Source organism: Triticum dicoccoides, chromosome 2B (assembly GCF_002162155.2).
Source record: "Triticum dicoccoides isolate Atlit2015 ecotype Zavitan chromosome 2B, WEW_v2.0, whole genome shotgun sequence".
Taxonomy (NCBI): Eukaryota; Viridiplantae; Streptophyta; class Magnoliopsida; order Poales; family Poaceae; genus Triticum; species Triticum dicoccoides.
In genome coordinates, this window is record NC_041383.1 from 379,267,331 (window position 1) to 379,293,459 (window position 26,129).

Here is a 26,129-nt window from a genome sequence, read left to right on the forward strand (position 1 = left end):
AAACGGGCGCCCGGTATACCCAGCCACGTGCCTACCGCATCATAGCCCACCCCTCCGGTAAGTGCTGCGCACGACCTCCAGCATACTACAAACACCAGAAACTACTTGCAACTCCTGGACAGAGGACAAGGGTGAATAAGAAGTCGAGCAGGGTCATATTTCAGGGCCCAATGCATGCTAGTAGCTGAATCATGGATCACAAACACAAAACTCAGTTCCTAAGGACGGCTTCAATGAGACAACCCACCATGTACTCCTACATGGCCTCTCACCGCTACCTTTACCAAATTGTGTTCACCACTTAGCTCACACACAGTAGGACATGTTCACACACCTCTGATTCATCCCCGATGAATCAGACCTGACTCAACTCTAAGCAATAGCAGGCATGACAAACAAACATGAATGAGTAGGCACAACAGGGCTCAAACAACGCCAACTCATACTAGTGGGTTTCATCTATTTACTGTGGCAATGACAGGTCATGCAGAGGATAAAGGGGTTCAGCTACCGCAGCAAGTAAAAATGACTCGTTGTTGTCCTAATGCAGTAAAAGAGAGCAGGGCGAGAGAGTAGGATTATGTCAGAATGATCAAGGGGGTTTTGCTTGCCTGGCACTTCTGAGGATAGCATTGAGTCTTCATCAGTGTCAACGATCACAATGTCGGTACAACGTCTACCGAGGGGGAACAACACCGGCAAACAGAGAAGAAACACGATCAATGCAATGCACAATATGATGCATGCTATGACATGGCAATATGAATGTGTTTTGGGTTAATGCAAGCTAGAACAGATTGAGATGAGTCCATTTGAACCAAAGATTCAAATGCAAACCCATTTTAAGGGGTCATAAGAGTGCATTAACTTGTTTCACCTAAACAGCAAGGTTAATGTGTTCTAACATGCATGAAACCAGTGCAGATGGATAGATTGGATTTTTCTGATCATTTTTCATATATAACTTATTTAATTTGGAGTTACGGTTGATTTCCTATGAATTTTAGAAGTTTGTGCTATTTTCTGGAATTTCCTGTATAAGAACAATTCCAGTAATTGAATTAATGCGTCAGCACTGCGTCAGGGTGACGTCAGCGGTCAACAGGCGTCGACCAGGTTAAACCTGACCAGTGGGGTCCACTGGTCAGTGACTGGGGCTAGTTAGTGACACTGACAGGTGGGTCCGGTCAACGCCCACGTCAGCGAAGTCGACATGACATGTGGGGCCAGTCAACAGCCATGTCAGCGCGGTCAAGGCTGACGCGTGGGTCCCACTGGGTTAATCTAAACTAAACAGGAAAATTAATCTAAACTAAACAGGCGCATGGGCCCACGTGGCAGTGGCTTAAGGGGTTGATTAGAGGGGTCATTAGCACTAACTAACCTACCTCGTCACCGGATTAACTCTGGCGATAACCGGAGCATGGCGGTGTTGCCCGTCCGGCCAATTCCGGTGTCGGAGGACGCGCGGCAGGTCTTGTTGGAACGGCCGCGATGCGGCGCGTCCAGCGGTGGCTGCAGCTGTGGCTGGGGTGGCCGGTAGCGGCAACTGCGGCGAGCGAGGCGGCGGCCGGAGCTCGGCCTCGAGCGGCTAGGGGGCTACGGTGCGGCTACGGACGAGCTACTAGGTGCGTTCGGCTCCTAGGAGTGAGGTGAGGATGATGATGCGCTCGGGTGCAAGCTGCAGCGTCCGTAGCGGCAGCGGGGACAAGGTCAGCGGCGGCCGGAGTTCGGCCGCGACGGAGCTATGGCCTAGAGCTTGCAAATGCGAGGGGAAAGAGAGGGGTTCGGATCAGGAGCTCACTGCGAGGTTGGAAAGAAGCTCGGCGGGCTCGGGTGCGTCCTGCGTGCAGCGAATCGATGGCGGTGGTGGTCGGAGCCCGACGGGGAAAACGACGGTGGTGTCGGGGTTGCAGCGTGTCCGGGACCTCGTGGCTCGGTGGAGAGGAAGAGGGGGTCGAGGCGGAGCCTCTGGGCGCAACGACGAGGCGAGGCAGTGGCTGTGGCCACGGTGATGCTCGTCGGCGACGACGGACGCGTTTGGTCCGGGCGAGAGAGAGGGAGCAGAGGAGAGAGGGCCGTGGGGGAGAGTGAGCGAAGCGGTCAGCGGAATTGAGACGGCACGCGAGAGTCGTCCATGCGTCCGGGGCTTCGTCGGCAAGCAGGTGACGGCGTGGCGAGCTCGGGCACGCCGGCGCTCACCTCTCTGCCTGCCTGGCGAGAGGAAGCAGCTGCCTGGCATGGGCCAGCACAGTGCTGGGCCTAGCAGGTGGGCTGCGGCCAGGTAAGTGGCCCAGGTAAATATCTCTCTCTCTCTCTTTTATTGTTTCTGTTTTTCTATTATTCTGTAGTCTTTAGGGCTTTATTAAAAATGTCAGGGCATTACCAAAAATCATGAAACTGTTCAATGCCACTGTTTGGAATATAACCAACAGTAAACATTTTAGTTTATGATTATTTGACCATTTAAAATATTGTATATCATTTAAATGCCCAAATGCAAATAGAGTATGAATTCAGAGCCCAATATGTCCTGCAAAAATATAAACCATTTTTGGTAGATGCTTCCACCTCAAACCAGAAATGTTGAACATTTTTAGAGGGCATTTTGAGTTCAATGAAAATGATTTTGTTTTGACCCTAGTTGGATTCATTTGGTGCTAGGGTTTAAACAATCCCCATTTCAAGTTTCTTTAAATTTAAACATGATGCATGGATGCTTATGCAGAGACAAGCAAGGCCTGAACTGGGACGTGACAACTCACCCCCACTAAACAAGAATCTCGTCCCGAGATTCAAGCGTAGGGTAAGATGAAAGGGGAGCGCAAACTAACACAATCTTCATGATCCAGGTTGGACTTCAAATGAACGTTGATTCGATCACCATCATTATCTTGATGTCTTGCTCGGAGAACTCCAACCGACATGACAACGAGAGGAGAAAGAAAACTCTAGAAGGATCGATCTTCTCGAAGGTTGAACAACTCAGGATTAACTCACGGAATGAGACATAGCAACATCTCTTGAGCTGAGAGACGAAGCACACCTCTAGAGGAATGGAGTGGAATAGATGACGGAGGTTTACCAGGTAGACTACAATTCCACCTTTAAGAGGGTGTTGAACGGTTGTCAATGTAGCGAGGAGTTGAATTGCCTTGATACCATAACGAGACATCTTAGAGGAGGTGACTCGTAGAATATATCCCCCTTAAGTGGCAAGAAGAATTACCTTTGATTCAAAGATCATTGAAACTCTTTATACCAGCCTAAGGCAATTCTTGAGCGATCGTTTGGAGGGGTTCGGTAGAATGCATAACCGGATTAGAATGGATGATGTGGATTACCTTGTTGAAAACAACACAAGGGATGATTTTAGTAACTGGGGAGAAGCTCAATAGTAGAGAGTGAGTCCACTGTTTGAAAAGTTATAGCATAACCGAGGAAAACTGGGAACAATCTCGGTTAGTAACTATGATAGCACCTAATGCTTGTGCATGATTTCAAGAGCTTGAGCATTTCCATAATCATCAAGGTTTTACCAATATCCGTGTCAAGGATCCTGGCAACACAACATACTACTATGACGAATACCGGTGGAAGATGCAGATGCAAAGGAAGATAACACCTTCTCAGATTTCACCTTGGCGGGGCCAAGGGAACAAAATCTGGATGATTGACCGAGAGGCATTTAGCACTCTGCTTCTAATGTTCTCCTTGATGTGCTAGCATAACCCATTCATTGAAATGGTTTAGTATCTAGAACATCAAGTAAAAGGTCGGACTTCGGAAACACAAAAATCCATAAGGCACAACTAGGGGGTAAATCCTACGAAGTCCTTAGGGGGAGGTGGCCAACTTTCTCAATCAAGATACTACAATAACAGGTCTTCCGGTTGGGTGTGTTGGCCATGACATCCACTTTACCGGTTACAGAGAGACCAATATTATAGTTCTTGGGAAACGTTCCAACCATCATATCTGCCTAAGATTCAGATCTGGTTGGTGTTAGAATAGTCCAGACCCATCAAGTCTAGAAATAAAAATGAAAGTTTGCAACACAAATCGACGAGATGACGTTGCGAGATTCTCAGGGAATGAACTACGATAGCAAGCTCCAAAACACGAGCCGGTTCTGCTACAAACATGCGAACACGCTGCCTCAGGCAAGCATGACCAAGTAGTAGTCTTATAACTAAACACTACCGAGTTCAGAGGGGGAACCATCATCGAGGATATCGAAGTCCTTGCATAAGTCTTGCTCTTAAGAAGAGACTTCTTCTCCTTGAACAAATCAATCAGTGGCTTGGTGTGCTAGGAATACATATAGAATGAAGGTTGCAAGTTTCCGAACCACAGAATACTTCGCACGTATGCATCACCGATTTGGGATGATTCCAAAGGAAGCAACATTGACTTTCTCGAATCCATCGCGGCAACTTGCATCAAATGCACATGAACTAGAGGAAGTCACTTCTTACATCCGAACATATGCTTCATGAGCTAGCATGAACAAATGCTTTAAAAGGTTTCCAACACTAGCTTAATGTTCAACAAAACTATGGAGAAGACAAGGATGTTGTCGATGGGCTCAACAACAATTCATCCAGATTCCCATGGAATGTTGTCGATGGGCTCAACAACAATTCATCCAGATTCCCATGGAGATGGAATTCCATAACTATGTGAACAAGGTTCTAGTATTGGTCAGACCCAAAAGATTTAATGGTGTATGCTCGAGGAAAATTCACGAGTAAGACAACATTACGAACATCATTGGTTCTGACTTGATTTGAGGATAGCCCATACTCAAATCAAGGTCTTGGCAAGACAAAAGGTCCACCAACTGATCATGAGGATCAATCAATGAAGATATTATCTTTCTTCAACACACACACAAAGATATCCCTTTGGGATGAGCTAAGTCGGACAAGCTTTTATCTTCCAACTCTCCAAGTTGTTGTTTGGCTTAACCAACTAGCTCAGGGGTATCCAACACGAATTCTTGGAGAAAGGGTGGTTTACAGGAATAAACCATCTTGATCATGAACTCAACATAGCGATCAGGTGACAACCTGGTGATACTTCCGAGAAGATATTCGGAAAATCACGAACCACCGACATGTTACTAAGCTCGAGAACAATCTTGCTTTTCAGGGCAAGATGATATGATCAAAAGAGCGAGGGATTGACAAAATACAAACTCAACGACCAAAGAGTGCACCGGAAATAGGGACTAGGTAGCACAATCAACCTTAGGGTAACGATTCAATAACCAACACGCTAAAAATGAGAATGTTGTCCATTAACCACTAAGCAACGGAGTTGCTAGCAGTATTGATTTCACACACCACGATTCACTTGTCGGCATTCTGGTTACAATAACACAGAAACCAAGGAATGAACAATGATGGCAAGAAGTATTACTGCGTCAAGAATTCATAAGAGATGGTGCAATCCTCATGATATTCCTGATGTAAAGTGGGTAATACTTCAGGTAGGACAGATCAAAAGCTGGGTTGGCATTTTGATCTGCGAGGTACAGCTACTTTGACCCAATCTTGGATGTGGATGAGGTACTGCAGTTTGTTTCTCCTAGTCATTCCGAATAGAATGGCTTGACGGACCACAGAAGTAAAAGGCATCGATGAACACGAATGCACGACTACTCCTGACTATCAATCGATAGACGAAGGTCAGGATACAACTAAAGGGGGACAACTCAAGGAACATATAACTTTCTGAGTTGTGGATGCATAGATTAGTATGTCGAAACAAGTTCAACAAGTTTCTTCCAGATAACCCATGCAGAAAAGTAGAACTGGCAGAGTCGCAATATAGGATGGAGAACTCATCGAGGGCACTCCTGTTGTGATCTTTTGATCCAACAAACTTCTGCCATAAAGTGGTTCATAGTATTTGGAAGAAGGAAATACCATGAACTTCGAGGACTATTGCAAAGGTTACTAATTTCCTAAAGGAACGAGCAAACACTATCAACATGAAGTAAGTAGGGTGGATCTTGGGTCAAGAACCCAGGAATAGAATTCCTACTGACTAAGTGGCATCACGGGATGCTTTCGAGAATGATGGCCAGAATCATCACACTGGGACACAAAACATGGCTAAGTTACTAGGTGATCCTCTAAGACACCTGGGGTCATAATAATAATTCCAACATATATGTCGAGGCAATAGAATACCTCAACTCAGCAATTAGTGTGATTAACCTGGCCCAAAGGAACATAAAAACTAGAGGGAAAGGATTTGCAAGTGCATCAGATTGTTTAGAAACCTGGGATGACTTGGACAGCATAACGGTTGTAAATGCTCAAAAATTTTGGAGACATACTACAGAAATGGTGGCATAGCCACTCAGAAGCACAATATCAAGGTTTCGAGATCAATAGTTAACATACAGAGGTAGAAACTGAATTGAGGCTTGAAACTATCAATCCTATAAGTCTCTAACATAGTAACTCGTCATCCTAGTAGATAGATGAGAAGCCTAGTTCTTAATCCCCGTAGAAGAGAAGAGGTTGACTCAGATCAGAAGGCCATGAGGTATAAGGAGTAAAAAGAGCCTTACGTTCCATCCCACAATCAATTCCCTTACATAACTAAAGCATTTCTAGACACAACTTCGACCAGTTTGGCTTGGTAATCCTACATGCAGTCAGGCTCTGATACCAAAGCTGTCAGGACCCCGACTCAATGCCACATCGATCTAGCATGTAACACCTCATATCACTTTGCGGCCTCACGCACGGTATTCCCACGGGTGTCGCCTTACCTTTGCCCAGAACCGTTTGCGCCTTTTGGCACACGTATATGATAGTGTCGCTAGCATCCATATGATAAGGAGCCTGGGATGACATGGCTAGTCGTAAACCCAAAGTGGCACAGACTTACAGGGACAGGCATCCATGACCCAGCATCGAACGTGTCGGTCATCAGCGAGTGAATCCAGGCTGTAGCACTGGGCTAGCAGGACTCCGGTGAATCGGGCTATAGCAGGCTAACAAGACTCCGGTATTCATCGCGTGACATTTCCCCGAAGGGACAAACACAGGAATGAAGAAGGACACATGCCGGCCAGCCTAAGTGTTCCGGAGCAGTAGCAAGCTACCATGGCTCAGTGGAAGCACTAGGAGACATTTCCCGGTAAGGGAGGCTACCAAGGATAAACAACTAGATAGTCAGATCCCACACATACCAAGCATTTCAATAACATACACACAATATGCTCGATATGTCCAAATACAACATGGCATCACAACATGACTCTACGACTCAAGTATTTATTCAATAGGCTCCGGGGAGCGAGATATTACAATCATGGGTCTCATGACCCAACATTCAGAGCATACAAGTCAAAGCACATGCGGAAGCTTAACATGTCTGGGTACAGACATCGACAAATGAAAAAGGCTAAGAAGCCTGACTATCTACCAGATCCTGCCGAGGGCACAAGATCGTAGCTGAGGTATCAAGCTAAACGTCGAAGTCCATGCGGAACTACTAACGAGACCGAAGTCTCTCTGCAAAACATAAAATAGGCAAACGTGAGTACAAATGTACCCAGCAAGACTTACATCAGAACTAACTACATATGCATCATTATCAACAAAGGGGATGGTGGGGTTTAACTGCAGCAAGCCAGCTTTGACTCGGTGGCTATCCTGAACTACGACTGCAAGTAACTCTTCTTAGGTGGCGCACACGAGTCCACATATTCACCAACCAATACACCACTATGGATCCACTCCCGTCTCCCTACGAGAACGCCATCCATAGCACTCACGCTTATCTTGTGCATTTTAAAGTATCCACTTTCACTTGTCTATGAACTGTTATAGGCAACCCAGAAGTCCTTTACCGCGGACACGGCTATTCGAATAGATGATGTTAACCCTGCAGGGGTGTACTTCTTCATACATGTTTCCACCACTTAGCATTTGCACACGACATGTGCTCGGCAGACTTTAAGCGAAAGCCGACGTGGGTGTAGACCACGACCTACCTAAACACTCAAGTCTCTAGTCCAGGTTTATCGCCTATTCGGGTTCCATCCATGAGGAGATCCGGCCGGGGTTTCACTCACAGCCCCAAACGATATGAGCAGGGTTCCGTGACACCAAACGGGCGCCCGGTATACCCGGCCACGTGCCTACCGCATCACAGCCCACCCCTCCGATCAGCGCTGCGCACGGCCTCCAGCATACTACAAACACCAGAAACTACTTGCAACTCCTGGACAGAGGACAAGGGTGAATAAGAAGTCGAGCGGGGTCATATTTCAAGGCCCAATGCATGGTAGTAGCTGAATCATGGATCACAAACACAAAACTCAGTTCCTAAGGACGGTTTCAATGAGACAACCCACCATGTACTCCTACATGGCCTCTCACCGCTACTTTACCAAATTGTGTTCACCACTTAGCTCACACACAGTAGGACATGTTCACACACCTCTGATTCATCCCCGATGAATCAGACCCGACTCAACTCTAAGCAATAGCAGGCATGAAAAACAAACATGAATGAGTAGGCACAACAGGGCTCAAACAACTCCTACTCATACTAGTGGGTTTCATCTATTTACTGTGGCAATGACAGGTCATGCAGAGGATAAAGGGGTTCAGCTACCGCAGCAAGTAACAAATGACTCGTTGTTGTCCTAATGCAGTAAAAGAGAGCAGGGCGAGAGAGTAGGATTGTGTCAGAATGATCAAGGGGGTTTTGCTTGCCTGGCACTTCTGAGGATAGCATTGAGTCTTCATTAGTGTCAACGATCACAATGTCGGTACAACGTCTACCGAGGGGAACAACACCGGCAAACAGAGAAGAAACACGATCAATGCAAGCTATGACATGGCAATATGATGCATGCTATGACATGGCAATATGAATGTGTTTTGGGTTAATGCAAGCTAGAACAGATTGAGATGAGTCCATTTGAACCAAAGATTCAAATGCAAACCCATTTTAAGAGGTCATAATAGTGCATTAACTTGTTTCACCTAAACAGCAAGGTTAATGTGTATGCATGAAACCAGTGCAGATGGATAGATTGGATTTTTCTGATCATTTTTCATATATAACTTATTTAATTTGGAGTTACAGTTGATTTCCTATGAATTTTAGAAGTTTGTGCTATTTTCTGGAATTTCCTGTATAAGAACAATTCCAGTAATTGAATTAATGCGTCAGCACTGCGTTAGGGTGATGTCAGGGGTCAACAGACGTCGACCAGGTCAAACCTGACTAGTGGGGTCCACTGGTCAGTGACTGGGGCTAGTTAGTGACACTGACAGGTGGGTCCGGTCAACGCCCACGTCAGCGAAGTCGACATGACATGTGGGGCCAGTCAACAGCCATGTCAGCGCGGTCAAGGCTGACGCGTGGGTCCCACTGGGTTAATCTAAACTAAACAGGAAAATTAATCTAAACTAAACAGGCGCATGGGCCCACGTGGCAGTGGCTTAAGGGGTTGATTAGAGGGGTCATTAGCACTAACTAACCTACCTCGTCACCGGATTAACTCCGGCGATAACCAGAGCGCGGCGGCGATGCCCGTCCGGCCAATTCCGGCATCGGGAGGACGCGCGGCAGGTCTTGTTGGAACGGCCGCGACGCGGCGCGTCCAGCGGTGGCTGCAGCTGTGGCTGGGGTGGCCGGTAGCGGCAACTGCGGCGAGCGAGGCGGCGGCCGGAGCTTGTCCTCGAGTGGCTAGGGGGCTACGGTGCGGCTACGGACGAGCTACTACGTGCGTTCGGCTCCTAGGAGCGAGGTGAGGACGATGACGCGCTCGGGCGCAAGCTGCAGTGTTCGTAGCGGCAGCGGCAACAAGGTCAGCGACGGCCGGAGTTCGGCCGCGACGGAGCTATGGCCTAGAGCTCGCAAACGCGAGGGGAAAGAGAGGGGTTCGGATCAGGAGCTCACTGCGAGGTCGGAGAGAAGCTCGGCGGGCTCGGGGGCGTCCTGCGTGCGGTGAATCGACGGCGGTGGTGGTCGGAGCCCGAGGGGGAAAACGACGGTGGTGTCGGGGTTGCAGCGCGTCCGGGACCTCGTGGCTCAGTGGAGAGGAAGAGGGGGTCGAGGCGGAGCCTCTAGGCGCAACGACGAGGCGAGGCAGTGGCTGTGGCCATGGCGATGCTCGTCGGCGGCGACGGACGCGTTTGGTCCGGGCAAGAGAGAGGGAGCAGAGGAGAGAGGGCCGTGAAGGAGAGTGAGCGAAGCGGTCAGCAGAATTGGGACGGCACGCGAGAGTCGTCCATGCGTCCAGGGGCTTCGTCGGCAAGCAGGTGACGGCGTGGCAAGCTCGGGCACGTCGGCGCTCACCTCTCTGCCTACCTGGCGAGAGGAAGCAGCTGCCTGGCATGGGTCAGCACAGTGCTGGGCCTGCCAGGTGGGCTGCGGCCAGGTAAGTGGCCCAGGTAAAAATCTCTCTCTCTCTTTTATTGTTTCTATTTTTCTATTATTCTGTAGTCTTTAGGGCTTTATTAAAAATGTCAGGGCATTACCAAAAATCATGAAACTGTTCAATGCCACTGTTTGGAATATAACCAACAGTAAACATTTTAGTTTATGATTATTTGAGCATTTAAAATATTGTATAGCATTTAAATGCCCAAATGCAAATAGAGTATGATTTAATTCAGAGCCCAATATGTCCTGCAAAAATATAAACCATTTTTGGTAGATGCTTCCACCTCAAACCAGAAATGTTGAACATTTTTAGAGGGCATTTTGAGTTAAATGAAAATGATTTTATTTTGACCCTAGTTGGATTCATTTGGTGCTAGGGTTTAAACAATCCCCATTTCAAGTTTCTTTAAATTTAAACATGATGCATGGATGCTTATGCGGAGACAAGCAAGGCCTGAACTGGGGACGTGACACTAAGTGAAGCAAGAGAGCATTTCTTCAACAATACTAAAGCACACCGTGCTCAAAAAGATATAAGTGAAGCACTAGAGCAAGTCCATAGCTCATAAAAGATTGAAGTGAAGCATATAGAGCAATTCTAACAAGTCATGACATAAATTTGGCTCTCTCAAATAGGTGTGCCAGCAAGGAATCAAGACTTAAAACACAAAATAAAACAAGCAAAGACGACACTCCAAGCAAAACACATAGTATGTCACGAATAAAAATATAGTTTTGAGTAAAATAGCGATGGTCGTTAGAAGAAAGAGGGGATGCCACTCGGTGGCATCCCCAAGCTTAGTTGTTTGCTCATTTTTGGATAATAGCTTGGGATGCCGGGGCATCCCCAAGCTTAGGCTCTTCTTACTCCTTATTCCTTCATCCATCCTAAGATAACCCAAAACTTGAAAACTTCAATCACACAAAACTCAACCAAACCTTCATGAGATCCGTTAGTGTAAGAAAAATAAATCACTACTATAAGTACTGTATCAAACTAATTAATATCTTATTTTTGCATTATATCTAATGTATTCCAACTTTTTTATGGCAAAAAATCATCAAAGAAAACCATAGAGCCATCAAAATAAGCACACAATGCAAAGAAAATAGAATCTGTCAAAACAAAATAGTCTGTAGAAATCTGATTTGTTCGAATACTTCTGAAACTCCAAAAATTATGAAAAATCAGGACGACCTGGGTAATTTGTATATTAATCTACTTCAAAATAAATTGGTATTTTATCACGCTCTGGTTAAAACTAAGAATTATTTTCGTAAGTGCAAAAGTTTCTGTTTTCAGCAAGATCAAACAACAATCACCCAAGATGATCCTAAAGGCTTTACTTGGCCCAAACACTAATTAAAACACAAAAAAACACAATCATAGCAGTAGCATAATTGTGCAAACACCCAAGAACAGAAACCAAAAAGCAAAAATAAAATTTATTCATTGGGTTGCCTCCCAACAAGCGCTATACTTTTACGCCCTTAGCTAGGCATAAGATTTCAACGATGCTCACACGAAAGATAAAAATTGAAACTCAAAGAGAGCATCATGAAACATGTGACAAACACATTTAAGTCTAACATACTTCCTATGCACAGGAATTTTATAGGAAAACAAATTGTCAAGACAAGAAATATCTAGCATACGCAAAGAAGAGGAATAAAACATTGACAATCTCAACATAACAAGAGGAAATTTAATAACATGAAAATTTCTACAACCATATTTTCCTCTCTCATAATAACTAATATGTAGGATCGTAATCAAATTCCATAATATAGCTATCATATAAAATTTTCTCTTCGGGATCCACGTGCATAATAGTTTTATGATCTTCCAAGATAGTGGGATCAACTAAAGTTATGACCTCTCCAAACCCACTTCCAAAATTATTGCAAATAACATAGTCATCATGAGGCTTAAATAAATTTTCAAGGTCATAAGAAGAATCACCCCAATCATGATCAATGCAACAAATAGTGGTCATAGCAAAATTAGCATCCCCAAGCTTGGGGTTTTGCATATTATTAGCAGAATTGACATTAATAGAATTTATAGTAAAATCATTGCAATCATGCTTTTCATTCAAGGAGCTACCATAGATCACTTCATAAATTTCTTCATCACAATTTTCACATTCACGAATCTCAAGCAAAACTTCATAAAGATAATCTAGCGAACTAAATTCACTAGCAATTTGTTCATGATAATTGGATCTTTTAAAAAGATTAGCAAGTGGATGAGGATCCATATCAATAGAATTTTAGCAAGCAAAGATGCAAGTAAATAGAGGACACATGGTCACACAAGCAAACAAAAGATCGAGCGAGATAAAGGCAAACAAAAAGAGGGCGAATAAAACGGCAAATTTTTGTGAAGTGGGGGAGAGGAAAACGAGAGGCAAATGGCAAATAATGTAAATTGCAAGGAGATGAGATTTGTGATTAGGAACCTGGTATGTGTTGAAGATCCTCCCCGGCAACGGCGCCAGAAATTCCTTTTGATGTCGGCTAGGACTACGTCAGTATTTCCCCAAAGAGGAAGGGGCGATGCAGCACAGGGATGGTAGGTATTTCCCTCAATGATGAAACCAAGGTTATCGAACTAGTAGGAGAAGCAAGCAACATAATGTAAACAACCCCTGCACACAAATAACAACCACTCGCAACCCGATGTGTTAAAGGGGTTGTCAATCCCTTTCGGGCGCCTCAAATTGGTGCGTGGATAGGGGAAAGTCGTAATAGATTGAATAAATAGATAGCAAATAAAATAAAGTGCAGCAAAGTATTTTTGTATTTTTGGTTTAATAGATCTGAAAATAAATGCAAATAAAAAGTAGATCGCAAAGGCAAATATATGAGAAAGAGACCCGGGGGCCGTAGGTTTCACTAGTGGCTTCTCTTGAGAAAAATAGCAAACGATGGGTGAACAAATTACTATTGGGCAATTGATAGAACTTCAAATAATCATGACGATATCCAGGCAATGACCATTATATAGACATTACGTCCAGGATTAGTAAACCGACTCCTGCCTGCATCAACTACTATTACTCCACACATTGAATGCTATCCAGCATGCATCTAGTGTATTGAGTTCATGGAGAAATGGAGTAATGCACTAAGAACGATGGCATGATGTAGACAAGATCTATCTATGTAGAGATAGACCCCATCGTTTTATCTTTAGTAGCAACGATACATATGTGTCGGTTCCCCTTCTGTCACTGGGATCAAGCACCGTAAGATCAAACCCACTACAAAGCACCTCTTCCCATTGCAAGACAAATAGATCAAGTTGGCCAAATGAAACCAAAATATCGTAGAAGAAATATGAGGCTGTAAGAGATCATGCATAAAAGAGATCAAAGAAACTTAAATAATTTCATAGATATAAAAAGATATAACTGATCATAAACTCAAAGTTCATCAGATCCCAACGAACACACTGCAAAAAGAGTTACATCATATGGATCTCCAAGAGACTATTGTATTGAGAATTCAATGAGAGATAGGAAGCGATCTAGCTACTAACTACGGACCCGAAGGTTTAGAAAGAACTACTCACGCATCATCGGAGAGGCACCAATGGAGGTGGTGAACCCCATCCGAGATGGTGTCTAGATTGGATATGGTGGTTCTGGACCCTACGCCGGCTGGATCAATATTTCGTCGACTCCCCTAGGGTTTTGAGAATATTGGGATATTTATAGAGCAAAGAGGCAGTCCGGGGGCACCAGAGATGGGCACAACCCACCAGGGCGGGCCTGGGCCTCCTGGCACACCCTGGTGGGTTATGCTCTCCTCGGAGCACCCCCCAGGCGCAGCCAGGGCCATTAGGTGTCCTCTAGTCCAAAACAATTCTCCGTGAAGTTTCATTACATTTGGACTCCGTCTGGTAGTGATTTCCTGCGATGTAAAAAACATACAAAAAACAGCAACTGGCACTTGGCACTATGTCAATAGTTTAGTACCAAAAAATGATATAAAATGATTATAAAACATCCAAGATTGATAATATAACAGCATGGAACAATCAAAAATTATAGATACGTTGGAGACGTATCAAGCCTCCGTCAAGATGTGGAGTTGAACCAAGAAGTTTGTAAGGGCAAGAAGATCGCCTACTTCGTGAAGATATACCCGAGTGAGGCAAGTCCTTCGTGGGGATGGCCATGGTAGGATAAACAAGGTTGCTTCTTCATGGACCCTTCATGGGTGGAGCCCTCCGTGGACTCGCGCAGTCGTTAACCTTGGTGGGTTGAAGTCTCCATCAACATGGACGTACGATAGCACCACCTATCAGAACCACGCCAAAAATCTTCGTGTCCCCAATGCGTTTGCCTTCTCCAAACCCTTCCCTTTACCTTCATATGCAATGTTTTACTTTTCGCTGCTACACTCTTAGAATTGCATGTGTAGGTTGATTACTTGACTTGTGTTAATTGCTAAAATCTTCCCACAACTAAAATTGGGAAAAGGATAGATTTTTATTTGGTCAAGTAGTCTAATCAGCCCCCCCCCCACTACCGCAGGATGGTCGAAATGTGACAGTCGAATCAGAGACCCTTGGACGAAACTGTGTGCGATGCATCAATCACAAATGGTGATGTAATAAAACCGTCAAAAAAGAGACAAAATGTTTATGATGGTGGTGACATCAAACACGGTTCATATTAGAGTTGTGTGTGCGATGAGTGGCAAACGATTAATCTAGAAGAACTGTTTGTGATGATGCAGAACAACAGAAACAGACGACTAGATGAGGGTGTGTGCGATATACGGCATATAGTTCACTAGGATGAACTATGTGTGATTAGGCAACACAATGGAAACGGTTCAACTGAACAAGATGTGTGTGATACACGGCAAACAGGTCTATATTCGGAAATGTGTGCGAAAACCAATAATAATACAGACGATTGCTGCTAATAAGCCGTGTGATTTGCTCTGTCTATAGAAGAATAACATGTATATATATAACTGAAATAAACATCCAATTACATTAGTGACTATACAGATCATTCGCACACACCTCAATAAACAATTGCATGCATTCTAAACTAGGATAAACGATCGTCTAGTCATCTACTTCTTGTGACGCTTCTGGGATACATCTCCAACTTATCTATAATTTTTTATTGTTCCATGCTATTATATTATCTGTTTTGGATGCTTTATATGCATTAGTATGCTATTTTATATGATTTTGGGGACTAGCCTATTAACCTAGAGCCCAGTGCCAGTTTCTGTTTTTTCCTTGTTTTAGAGTTTCGCAGGAAAGGAATGCCAAACGGAGTCCAAACGAAATGAAACTTTCGCGATGATTTTTCTTGGACCAAAAGACATCTAGAGGACTAGGAATACACATCAGGAAAGCCACGAGGTGGACACAAGGACAGAGGGCGCGCCCCCACCCTTGTGGGCCCCTCATGACTCCACCGACCTATTTCTTCAGCCTATATATTCTCAAATATTCTAAAACCTACCAGGAGAGCCACAAAACACTTTTCCACCGCTACAACCTTCTGTACCCGTGAGATCCCATCTAGGGGCCTTTTCCAGCGTCCTGCCGGAGGGGATTCGGTCACGGAGGGCTTCTACATCAACACCATTGCCTCTCCCATGAAGCGTGAGTAGTTTCCCACAGACCTACGGGTCCATAGCTAGTAGCTAGATGGCTTCTTCTCTCTCTCTCTTTGATTCTCAATACCATGTTCTCCTCGATGTTCTTGGAGATCTATCCGATGTAATACCTATTTGCGGTCTGTTTGCCGAGATCCAATGAATTGTGGATTTAAGATCAGCTTGTCTATGAATATTATTTGAATCTTCTCTGAATTCTTATATGCATGATTTGATATCTTTGCAAGTATCTTCGAACTATTGATTTGGTTTGGCAAACTAGATTGGTATTTCTTGCAATAGAAGAAGTTCTTAGCTTTGGGTTCAATCTTGTGGTGCTTGACCCCAGTGACAGAAGGGGAACCGACACGTATTCTATTGTTTCCATCGAGGATAACAAGGTGGGGTTTTCATCATATTGCTTGAGTTTATCCCACTACATCATGTCATCTTGCTTAAAGTGTTACTCTGTTCTTATGAACTTAATACTCTAGATGCAGGCAAGAGTCGGTCGATGTGTGGAGTAATAGTAGTAGATGCAGGTAGGAGTCAGTCTACCTGATACGAATGTGATGCCTATATTCATGATCATTGCCTTAGATCTCGTCATAACTTTGCGCTTTTCTGTCAATTGCTCGGCAGTAATTTGTTTACCCACCGTAATATTTTCTATCTTGAGAGAAGCCTCTAGTGAAACTTATGGCCCCAGGTCTACTTTCCATCATATAAGTTTCTGATCTACAACTTTAGTTCATTTTCACTTTCTTCGCAATCTTTTACTTTCTGTTCCATAAACCAAAAATACCAAAAACATTACTTTACCGTTTATCCATCTCTATCAGATCTCACTTTGCAAATAACAGTGAAGGGACTGACAACCCCTTTATCGCGTTTGGTGCAAGTTGGTGTTTGTTTGTGCAAGTATTCGGTGACTTGTGCGTTGTCTCCTACTGGATTGATACCTTGGTTCTCAGAACTGAGGGAAATACTTACTTTACTTTCCTGCATCACCCTTTCCTCTTTAAGGGAAAAACCAACGCAAGCTCAAGAAGTAGCAGGAAGAATTTCTAGCGCCGTTGCCAGGGAGATATACGCCAAGCCAAGACATACCAAGTACCCATCATACACTCTCATCTCTCACATAACATTATTTGCCATTCGCCTCTCATTTTCCTCTCCCCCACTTCTAATCCGATTTTTGAAAAGATTTGCCTTTTTCTTCGCCGCTCTTCTGTTCGTCTTCTTCGCTTGCTTTTTGTGTGCCCGTGTGTTGGATTGCTTGATTTGCCACGATGACTCAAGAGAATACCAAATGGTGTGACTTTTCGAACACCAATAATAATGATTTTATTAGTACTCCGATTTCTCCCGCTACTAATGTGGAATCTTGTGAAATCAACACCACTTTGCTGAATCTTGTTATGAAAGATCAATTTTCCGGCTCCCCAATGAAGAAGCTGCATCCCATCTTAATAATTTCGCTGATTTGTGTGATATGCAAAAGAAAAATATGTGGATAATGATATTGTTAAATTGAAGCTATTTTTGTTCTCACTTCGAGATCGTGCTAAAACTTGGTTTTCATCCTTGCCTGAAAATAGTATTGATTCATGGAATAAGTGTAAAGATGCTTTTATTTCCAAGTATTTTCCTCCCGCCAAGATCATTTCCCTTAGGAACGATATTATGAATTTTAAGTAACTTGATCATGAACATGTTGCACAATATTGGGAGAGAATGAAATTAATGATACGGAATTGCCCTACGCATGGTTTGAATTTGTGGATGATTATACAAAACAATTATGCCGGATTGAATTTTGCTTCTAGAAATCTTTTAGATTCGGTCGCGGGAGGTAATTTTATGTAAATTTCTTTAGGATAAGCTATCAAACTCCTAAATAATATTATGGTTAATTATTCTCAATGGCATACCGAAAGATCTTCCACTAGTAAAAAAGTGCATGCAATTGAAGAGATTATTGTTTTGAGTGGAAAGATGGAAGAGCTTATGAAATAGCAAGAGTTATCCTATTGATCCTAATGATATGCCTATCTCTACTTTGATTGAGAATAATAATGAATCTATGGATGTGAATTTTGTTGGTAGGAACAATTTTGGTAATAACGCGTATAGAGGTAGTTTTAATCCTAGGCCGTTTCCTAGTAATTCCTCTAATAATTATGGTAATTCCTACAACAATTCATATGGAAATTATAATAAGATGCCCTCTGAATTTGATAATAGTGTTAAGGAATTTATGAGTTCGCAAAAGAATTGCAATGCTTTGATTGAAGAAAAGTTGCTTAAGATTGATGATTTGGCTAGGAACGTGCATAGAATTTCTCTTCATGTTGATTCTTTGAAACTTAGATCTATTCCACCTAAGCATGATATCAATGAGTCTCTCAAAGCTATGAGAATTTCCATTCATGAGTGCAAGGAAAGAACCACTAAGATGCGTGCAAAAAGGATTGGTTTATAAAAGTGTGTTCTTCTAGTTTCCGTGAAAATAATGATGAAGATCTTAAAGTAATTGATGTGACTCATATTGAATCTTTGTTTTCCAATGTAAATCTTGATAAAGATGGGACTGAATATGAGTCAACTTTAGTTAGAAGGCGTCCCAATGATTGCGAGTTTCTAGATCTTGATGCAAAAATTGATAAAAGTTGGATTGGAGAGGTCAAAAGTAGGTAGGAATGAACTCACTCCTTTGGATTTCAAGGAATTTAATTATGATAATTGTTCTTTAATATATTGTATTTCCTTGTTGCAATCCATGTTGAGTTCTCCTCATGCTTATAATCAAAACAAAGCTTTTACTAAACATATCGTTGATGCTATGATGAAATCTTTTGAAGAAAAGCTTGAATTAGAAGTTTCTATCCCTAGGAAACTCTATAATGAGTGGGAACCTACTATTAGGATTAATATTAAAGATTATGAGTGCCATTCTTTGTGTAATTTGGGTGCTAGTGTTTCCACGATTCCAAAAACTCTTTGTGAAGTGCTAGGTTTTCGTAAATTTAATGATTCTTCCTTATATTTACATCTTGCGGATTCCACTATTAAGAAACCTATGGGAAGGATTAATGATGTTCTTATTTTTGCAAATATGAATTAATTGCCCGTAGATTTCATTATACTTGATATAGATTGCAATCCTACATGTCCTATTATTCTTGGTAGACCTTTCCTTAGAACGATCGGTGCAATTATTGATATGAAAGAAGGAAACATTAGATTTCAGCTTCTGTTAAGGAAAGGCATTGAACACTTCCAAAGAAAGAAAATTAAATTGCCTGATGAATCTATTATGAGAGCCACTTATGGATTGCATGCCAAAGATGATAATACTTAGATCTATTCATGCTTTATGCCTAGCTAAGGGCGTTAGACAATAGCGCTTGTTTGGAGGCAACCCAAATTTATTTTTGTTTTTGCTTTTTAGGTTCTGTTTTGTAATAAATAATTCATGTAGCCTCTGGTTAGATGTGTTTTGTATTTTAATTAGTATTTGTGCCAAGTAAGACCTTTGGGATAGCTTACTGTGATAGTTGATTTGATTTTGCTGAAAAACAGAAACTTTTGCACTCAGGAAAATAATACTCATTTTTAACAGAAGAGTGCTTTGGAGTTAAATCATTTTGGCAGAAGATTAATAAACAAATTGCTTAGGTCATCCTAATTTTGCAGAATTTTTGGAGTTACATAAGTATTCGAAATATCCAGATTGCTACAGACTATTCTGTTTTTGACAGATTATGTTTTCTATGTGTTGTTTGCTTATTTTGATGAATCTATGGCTAGTATCGGGGGGTACGAACCATGGAAAAGTTAGAATACAGTAGATATTACACCAATATAAATAAAGAATGAGTTCACAACAGTACCAAAAGTGGTGATTTATTTTCTTATACTAACGGAGCTTATGAGATTTTCTGTTGAGTTTTGTGTTGTGAAGTTTTCAAGTTTTGGGTAAGGATTTGATGGACTACAGAATAAAGAGTGGCAAGATACTAAGCTTGGGGATTCCCAAGGCACCCCAAGGTAATATTCAAGGACAACCAAGGGCCTAAGCTTGGGGATGCCCCGGAAGGCATCCCCTCTTTTGTCTTCGTCTATCGGTAACTTCACTTGAGGCTATATTTTGTTCACCGCATGATATGTGTTCTGCTTGGAGCGTCTTGTATGATTTGAGGCTTTGCTTTTTAGTTTGCCACAGTCATCCTTGCTATGCACACCTTTTGAGAGAGACATGCATGAATCGTGATTTATTAGAATACTCTATGTGCTTCACTTATATCTTTAGAGCTAGGCAATTTTGCTCTAGTGCTTCACTTATATCTTTTTAGAGCACGGCGGTGGTTTTATTTTATATAAATTGATGAACTCTCATGATTCAATTATATTATCTGAGAGTATATAAACAGCATGGTAAATTTAGTCCTAATATGATAGGCATCCAAGAGGGATATAATAAAAACTTTCATATAAAGTGCATTGAATACTATGAGAATTTGATTCCTTATGATTATTTTGAGATATGAAGATGGTGATATTAGAGTCATGCTAGTAAGTAATTGTGAATTTTAGAAATACTTGTGTAAAAGTTTGTGATTCTCGTAGCATGCATGTATGGTGAACCGTTATGTGATGAAGTCGGAGCATGATTTATTTATTGATGGTCTTCCTTATGAGTGGCGGTCGGGGACGAGCGTTGGTCTTTTCATACCAATCTATCCCCCCTAGGAGCATGCACGTAGTACTTCCTTTCAAGAACTAAAAGATTTTTGCAACAAGTATGTGAGTTCTTTATGACTAATGTCGAGTCCATGGATTATACGCACTCTCGCCCTTGCACCATTGCTAGCCTCTCTAGTACCGCGCAACTTTTGCCGATACCATAAACCCACCATATACCTTCCTCAAAACAGCCACCATACCTACCTATTATGGCATTTCCATAGCCATTTCGAGATATATTGCCATGCAACTTTCCACCATTCCGTTTATTATGACACCCTCTATCATTGTCATATTGCTTTGCATGATCATGTAGTTGACATTGTATTTGTGGCAAAACCACCCTTCATAATTCTTTCATACATGTCACTCTCGATTCATTGCACATCCCGGTACACCGCCGGAGGCATTCACATAGAGTCATATTTTGTTCTAAGTATCGAGTTGTAATTCTTGAGTTGTAAGTAAATAAAATTGTGATAATATTCATTATTAGAGCATTGTCCCATGTGAGGAAAGGATCATGGAGACTATGATTCCCGCACAAGTCGGGATGAGAATCCGGACGAAATAAAAAAAGAATGAGATAAGGCCCAAATAAAAAAAGTGAGAGAAAAGAGAGAAGGGGAAATGCTACTATCCTTTTACCACACTTGTGCTTCAAAGTAGCACCATGATCTGCATGATAAGAGGGTCTCCTATATTGCCACTTTCATATACTAGTGGGAATTTTTCATTATAGAACTTGGCTTGTATATTCCAATGATGGGCTTCCTCAAATTGCCCAAGGTCTTCGTCAGCAAGCAAGTTGGATGCACACCCATTTAGTTTCTTTTTTGAGCTTTCATACACTTATAGCTCTAGTGCATTTGTTGCATGACAATCCCTACTCATCCACATTGATATCTATTAATGGGCATCTCCATAGCACGTTGATACGCCTAGTTGATGTGAGACTATCTCCCTCTTTTTGTCTTCTCCACAACCACCTTCTACTCAATCTATAGTGCTATGTCCATGGCTCACGCTCATGTATTGCGTGAAAGTTGAAAAGTTTGAGAACATCAAAAGTATGAAACAATTGCTTTGCTTGTCAACGGGGTTGTGCATGATTTAAATATTTTGTGTGATGAAGATGGAGTATAGCTAGAACATATGATTTTTTAGGGATAAGCTTTCTTTGGCCATGTTATTTTGAAAAGACATAATTATCTTATTAGTATGCTTGAAGTAATATTGTTTTTATGTCAATATTAAACTTTTGTTTTGAATCATATGGATCTGAACATTCATGCCACAATAAAAAAATTACATGGATAAATATGTTAGGTAGCATTCCCCATAAAAAAACTATTTTTATCATTTACCTACTCGAGGACGAGCAGGAATTAAGCTTGGGGATGCTTGATACGTCTCCAACGTATCTCTAATTTTTTTATTGTTCCATGCTATTATATTATCTGTTTCGGATATTTTATATGCATTAATATGCTATTTTATATGATTTTTGGACTAAACTATTAACCTAGAGCCCAGTTCCAGTTTCTTTTTTTCCTTGTTTTAGAGTTTCGTAGAAAAGGAATACCAAACGGGGTCCAAACGGAATGAAACTTTCGTGATGATTTTTCTTGGACCAAAAGACATCTAGAGGACTTGGAGTACACGTCAGGAAAGCCACAAGGTGACCACAAGGACGGAGGGCGCGCCCAGGGGGTAGGGCGCGCCCCCACCCTTGTGGGCCCCTCGTGACTCCACCTACCTATTTCTTCCTCCTATATATTCTCAAATATTCCAAAACCTACCAGTAAAGCCACGAAAACACTTTTCCACCGTCACAACCTTCTGTGCCTGTGAAATCCCATCTACGGCCTTTTCCTAGTGTAGCGACCCGACCCGAATGGATCAAGTCTCTGTTGTTAAGTGTCATCCCTGGATCGGTATGCTGACACACACAGTACTCGAGGATTTATAACAGAGGTAAATCACATGTATAAAGAAACATAAATACTATTACCTCAATCCAAATAGCGGAAGTAACAACAAGGTTGTGGATTCCCATCAACACCAACGCCAGAGTTGAGTGTAGAAATCATCGTAACATTCCTGCAACACGAGACATTGCAGCCATGCGGGTCAGTACATTGAATGTACTGGCAATTTCACACTGTAGAGCAATGCTGAATAATGGCTATCACTACATGCATATTTGGCTGGTGGAGGATCTAAGTTTAATTTTTGCCTAAAGCCATTTTTTCCTACAACAAAGGAATATATTTTATTTAACTACAAAGTTTGTTGGAAATATTGAGAAGGCTCCTCCAACTCAATCTCAAATTTAACATTAATAACCAAACAAATTATTTAAGTAACGTGATGAGATCAATCAAATAATTCAAATACCAGATACTCAAGATGTCCATAACTGGGGACACGGCTAATCATGATTAGTTTGTACACTCTGCAGAGGTTTGCGCACTTTTCCCCACAAGTCTCGATCTCCTCCGTTGGATTTCTCGCACTACATGGTGTTTTGAGAAACGGATGACCGAGACACAGTCTTTCAGAAACATTAACTCTTTACTCTGGGTGGACAGTCACACCTACTTTCCCCTACATCTGCTAGCCCATCACTGAAAGAGTTCATGCAACATATTCAACTATGCTAGAGCCCATAATAGCTTGTGGCTGCACACGGAAGTTTCTAGCATGAAAAATCTTACGATCCCTTTGAGCCTGGGTGGCGAACCATAGGATGATCACACGGGTACTCCGGGATATCCTAGGACAACACTGGATTCTCCAGGTGCCCAAACCAACAATCCACCCAGATGTATATTAAAGTAGCCACCTTAAGCTAACCATTAATTAAACACTCACATCTGTCATGGTTCTCTCAAACCAAACCACGTCTACAAGCATAGCATAGCAACATAGGCATAACGTAGAAGTAACTTCCAGGGTTTGATAATAAACAGGGCAATAGGTTCTAGCTCATCATCTACTTCCCAATACCCACATGTTAATCGCATCCTAATCATGCAATGTTACTTGCCTTGTGTTGTTGATGAAGATGATTCACACTCATAACTCCTGATAGTTCTACTTGTTACACTCCGTTCAATCTATTGTAAGCAAGCAATTGCATACATAAGCACACAAGCATAAAACTCAAAGAAAAGATCTCGAAAAACTTTGAAAACAAGCAATTAACTCTTGCAACAGAAAAACTTCTAACAGTACCAAAATTAGGTGGATTTGCTCTTATCAGAAAGTTTAGGTCAAGAGCTTCGATCTGCAAAAAGAATCAACCAAAACGGAGTTACGAGTCTCAAGTTATGATCAAAAGCAGTTTGAATATTAATCTGAACAAATTTCGAAATTTGAAATTTTCAAAAGGTTGATGTGACAGGTTCACTGGATAGGTGAAAACAAGACGAAACTATAGGCGCTGGTTTTATCTAATTTGGATGAACGAGTAAAAAGTTATGGTTATTTCAAAAATCAGGGCCAAGCTGTTTTACGGAAGAAAAATAGATATGGCTAAAAGAATTGTAGGTCTAATGTATAAATACAGAGACTAATTGATAATCTATTTATTCTACCGTAAATAATAAACTACGAAATTATAAAAAAAATACGAAGAAAGATACCTTTATAAGGTAGAGAAAAAACGACTTCGAAGAGAGAAGATAATTTCCAGAAGTCCCGCCGGAGAGGAGAAAAATATTTTATTTAATGAATCTACTCAAACCAAAAATATTGATTTAACTCAAATCGGATGATTTTTGGATGCTCTATGGGTCTATATTCATAGGTGGAAAAAAGGTTTAGGGGTCAAAAGCTAGGCAATGTATAAAGTTTGAAAAAATCATGCGCATGGGCTAAAAGTTCGGCCCGGCCACGCGCTGTAGTTTTTTTAACAAAATTCTGTCAAAGTGAAAAAAAGGTAAAAAAACAGCTGGCTCGGCCTGGCCCATGTAGGACAGAAGAAAAATAAAATTATGGCACGCCCGATGCCACTATGCAGCGCACGTGGGTGACTGTTAGTTCTAGGCGCACGCGCAGTTTCTTTTTAATAAAACTGAATAACAAAAATAGAAATAAAATTTTACATAGGCATATTATATATGAAAATTTTCACAAAAAGAGTTTCTGCAATCTGAACATTTTTCTAGCATCAAATAAATTCCACAAAAATTTAAATATAGCATACACTGCTACTGTTACAATAAAACCTAATAAAAATCATTTTAAAAAACACCGGAATTATTTCAAAATCATTTCTCTCCATTTTTCTACTGTAGGGAATCATTTTACCCTATTTTCCATATATTTTATTTTTGGAGAAACATAATTTGAATAAAAACCAAATAACTCTAAATTGAAAAATAATTTCAAAGGGACTTTAAATTTGATTCATTTAAACTCCCAACTCATATTTCATATGTTTTGAAGAAGTCATTTTATCTTTTCTCATGAAAATCATTGAGTTGCTTAAAGTTTCTGAATTCGAAATATTTCCAAATAAAATTCAAATATTTTCCAAAAACCCTTTTTCATTTACTTAAATGGAAGAAGTCATATCATCTTCTCTCTAGGGTTTTGTATTTGAAAAGAATTTGAATTCACGGAGATCATAAATGCAAAATGAAAGTTTGGGAAAGTCCTTTTATTCCCTCTCATTTAACTTTCAAAAAGTTTCAAATTTCACTCAGTTTCACTCAATTTCACACAAGCAACCACACCACAATCAAACAATCAATTAAACTATTTATTTAATATAACATTCCAAAAGTTAGAATTTTGGGATGTTACATCTAGCGTCCTGCCGGAGGGGGGTTCGATCACGGAGGGCTTCTACATCAACACCATTGCCTCTCCGATGAAGTGTGAGTAGTTTACCACAGACCTACGGGTCCATAGCTAGTGGCTAGATGGCTTCTTCTCTCTCTTTGATTCTCAATACCATGTTCTCCTCGATGTTCTTGGAGATCTATTCGATGTAATACCTTTTTGCGGTATGTTTGCCGAGATCCGATGAATTGTGGATTTATGATCAACTTATCTATGAATATTATTTGAATCTTCTCTGAATTACTATATGCATGATTTGATATCTTTGCAAGTCTCTTCAAACTATCGATTTGGTTTGGCCAACTAGATTGGTTTTTCTTGCAATAGGAGAAGTGCTTAGCTTTGGGCTCAATCTTGCGGTGCTTGATCCCAGTGACAGGCAGGGAACCTACACGTATTGTATTGTTGCCATCGAGGATAACAAGATGGGGTTTTCATCATATTGCTTGAGTTTATCCCGCTAC